The sequence below is a fragment of the Alexandromys fortis genome, unplaced genomic scaffold (genome assembly GCF_014885135.2).
Source record: "Alexandromys fortis isolate MF-2015 unplaced genomic scaffold, M_Fortis_MF-2015_v1.1 scaffold_35, whole genome shotgun sequence".
Classification (NCBI taxonomy): Eukaryota; Metazoa; Chordata; class Mammalia; order Rodentia; family Cricetidae; genus Alexandromys; species Alexandromys fortis.
In genome coordinates, this window is record NW_026067913.1 from 6,490,018 (window position 1) to 6,493,894 (window position 3,877).

At 47.1% G+C, this 3,877-nt stretch overlaps 1 pseudogene; it reads right to left on the bottom strand.

The window, feature by feature from the left end:
* Positions 1-2,658: 2,658 nt before the first annotated feature.
* On the bottom strand, positions 2,659-3,669 carry LOC126499594 (fructose-bisphosphate aldolase A-like; annotated as a pseudogene).
* Positions 3,670-3,877: the final 208 nt, after the last annotated feature.

Consider the following 3,877-nt stretch of genomic DNA (forward strand, 5'->3'; position numbering starts at 1 on the left):
ATGTTGACTCACCTGAGTGAATCTAAATAATAAGAATAATTATATTTCCAAATAGAAGCATTAATAACTTGAAATTTTAAGATTATAATATACCACTATATTTCACAATAATAAATAATAACTGTGACAAGGCAAATTATTTAGGATAATGCTGGTTTTCCCTCCCTATAAACTGGGGAAATGATTGACAATGTGGATGTTTTTAAGTAAATTTTTTTTTTCGAGACAGGGTTTCTCTGTGGTTTTTTGGAGCCTGTCCTGGAACTAGCTCTGTAGACCAGGTTGGTCTCGAACTCACAGAGATCCGCCTGCCTCTGCCTCCCAAGTGCTGGGATTAAAGGCGTGCGCCACCNTCCACACATACACCTGTAGGCATACTACTCCACCACCCCAAAATAAGAGAAAAATGAAGAGAGAGAGAGAGAGAGAGAGAGAGAGAGAGAGAGAGAGAGAGAGAGAGAGAGAGCTGTCTGTTCTTTATAAGCCACCTGGTTCCTAGTAACGTTGTTACAGCAGCCCAGATGGGTCAAAGAAGGTTTCCTTCCTCAACAGTGGCTTTTTAATAATCTCATCATATTTCTTAACGAGTGAACTAAGCGTCTCAGATATCCATTTTCCCATTCCAACTCTTCCCTGCCTTTCTTTTAAAAAATTCATAAATCTCTACTTCCTGATGCTTGCGAGAGCGCTGAACTGAGTCGTTTGTTCTCTTGCTTGTAATCGCTGCTTGGGTTTTCCTTTGCAATGCCATGCTGGACAGGACATTAGAAACACCTGTGGCTACAGCACCACTCTTGCTGTCTTGATGTCTCCCCTGCCATCAATGCAATGGAACCCTTGCTCCACTGTGGGTCAGCTTGGATTGGAGACTATGTCTAAGTAGGACCTGCCAGGTGCGACCTCAATTCTGTTTTCAGAATTCCATTACTACCAATCTAAAGCAATGAAAGTCGGTTCTTCTTTCGCTCCTGGAGAAAGAGTGGTTCTCACCATCTCTAAAGACAGTCCTGTCCAATATTAAAATTCACCATAGAGAAGTCATACACAGTTTTGTAAAATACAATTATCCTTGTTTTGTAGTTTTTTAATTACAAAATTAACCCCAAATGTATTACTGGGTATACTGACACACAGCTGTCACCCTGGAAGAGAAAGGAGAGAAGACCTTGAATTCAGGGCCACCCTGGCCTATCTAGGAAGACCCTGTTTTACAAACAACATACGTATTAAATGTAATTTTAAAATATCATTTATTCTTAATCCTTATTTTCTGCCAAAAAAAAATCTGCAAATGGCATTTTATTCTAGAATTTGTAAAGCCAGTAATGTAGGAAACATAATTTGTTAGTTTTCTAGAACGATGGGGTGGTTTACTGAGAAAATACAGGGAAGGGAGAAACATCCACGGCTCTAGAGGGCAGGCGTAACCATGGACACCAGGATTTTGACTCCTGCCAGAAGATTTTGAAGCCCCCACCCTCCAGGGGGTGAGTCCTCTTTTAATTTGGGGGTTCCTACTCTGGTGTTACCTTTTCACCAAAGAACCTTAAAGTAAATGAAACTGGGGTTCACCGAGATCTCGTCACTCACAGCGTGAAGGTGCCCGTGCCTACAAAGGACCGAACCCCGGTCTCTTCCTCGCACTAAAGTTTTACCACATATTAATCGCTGCTCACCCGAACTCCACATTTCCCTGCCTTCAGTAGCTCTAGACGCCCACAAATATGTTTTGCTATAAATTACTGGCACCGTTTCTGTTGATATTCGGCATAATCAAACATTTGTAAGCAGGCTGCCTTTTCAATCTGCTCAGTTGATGCACTTTACCTGATCTTTCATTAAAGCAATCAAAACACGCGCTGTGTCGCATCTAATGAATGCTGCATGTATGATTAAGTGCTTTCATTCATATTGCAAGTTTGATTTAATGTAATCTGCCTTTCAGACAGCCATTAGCCCAGCTCCTATGTGAATTCGATTAATTGGCTGAATTCTTCCAGATGTCCATTAGGTATTACAGGAATTTGTGGAAACAGCAGGGACTGTCTAGCACAGAGAACCAAACAATGAAATGTTAGATTGCTGCCATGACTTACCAAAAGCTGGATTCATTTTCATTAATAAAACATCTGTACTCCGCACAGCTATGCATTGAGATGCGTTTATTTTATATGTTTATTTCTCTTATGACTGTGAAAAGATAGTTAAACACATTTGCTGATATGTAGACCCGAGGCTTGGCGGGTGCTGACTGTCAAAACAGACCAGTTTTCTAAGTTTACAGTAGGGCCTGGGCAGAAGGCAGGAAACGAAGAAACACCTGTTTGAAGCGGACTTGCTGCAACGGGAAGGCTGTAAGTGATATTAGAGACATACCCTGAAGATGATTTGATGTTCTACCCCGTCCGCTCCTATCCAGTCTTCGAGAGAAAGGGGTGGAGGGGGCTCTTTTTGTCCCTTATATATAGTTGTCGACGAGCAGCGGGCTAGACGGGGTGGCAGAGTCAGCATTCACAGACAACACCACACACCAAAGCTATGAGGGGCAGCAAGAGTGACTGACAGGAAAGAGCCCGGAGGCCTCCTTCTCAAGAGCAGGCGGGTAGGCCGGGGCTGAGGTGTTGGAGGGGCAGCCCCTAGTTAGAGACAGAAAGGAGGTCAGCTGGCTGCTGCCCCTGACCGACCACTTGGAGTGCGGTCGGTTACTTTCTTTGACAAGCGAGACTGTCAGCTAGGGCACACTTAATGTTCTCCCCCTGGGCAGCCTTCATGTTCTCAGTTTTCTCACTCAAGCCTTTTTAGAAGCCTGCAGGGCTCGGCCATAGGAGAATGTCAAGGCCCATGGCTTCAGCAGAGGGGACTCATTGATAGCCTTGAGGTTGGCGGTGCCGCCTCTTTCTCAGGGAAGGGATCCCGGGGACAGCAGGGGACACTGTGCGAGGAAATGCTGTGACATGACCATCTCCTCACTGGAAAATTTCCAGATGCAAGCATGGCCTGGGGTGACCATGTTCAGCTTAAGCAAGGTACCTTCCAGGTAGACAAGGTGGCTCAAAGCCAGTACCTTCTCAGTTACACACTGATGGCGCTTCAAGTCATGGTCGCCATCAGGGAGGATTTCCGGCTCCAGGATGGGTACAATGCAATTCTGCTGGCAGATGCTGGCATAACGAGTCAGAACACTGGCATTTTCCATGACGGCAAGGACTGCAGGGGTGTGTTCCCCAATCTTCGGCAAAGTCGGCTCCATCCTTGTACTGGGCACAGCGTCCAGACTGCTCATCCAGCCCTTGGGTGGTGGTCTCGCCATTAGTTCCTGCCAGGGGCACCACGCGCTGGTCTACCTTAACACTCACAACACCACCCTTGGGCTTGATAATTTGGGGGAAAGGACGTCCACCACTGCCTTCTGGTACAAGGTCACGTGGAAGAGGATCACGCTGCTAATGCAGAGATTCACACAGTCGGCAGCAGTCAGCAGCAGCTGGCGGTAGAAGCGTCTGTTCTCCATGTTCTCCGTGCCGATGAACGCAGCCTCTTGGCGATGCCTCCAGTGGACTCATCTGCAGCCAGGATGCCCTTGGCCGGAGTCACAACTCAATGAGCCACATCTGACAGCTCCCTCTTCCGCTCCGGGGTCAGTGCTCGGTATGGGTAGGACATAGTGCTGGTGGCCGCACGTTTCTGGAGGAGGAGGGGGTGAGCCGGCTGGCGAGCGAGAGGCCTGTGGAGCCAATGCTGCTAGGGTCACCAGAACCTGGATCTGTCCCGTGTTCCGAGAGAACGCAGCCTGTGTGCCTGGTGATGTCGGGGAGTGAGTGCATCACGCTGGTCTCACTTAGGAGATCACCTGTCTCTGACTCCCCAGTACTGGGAT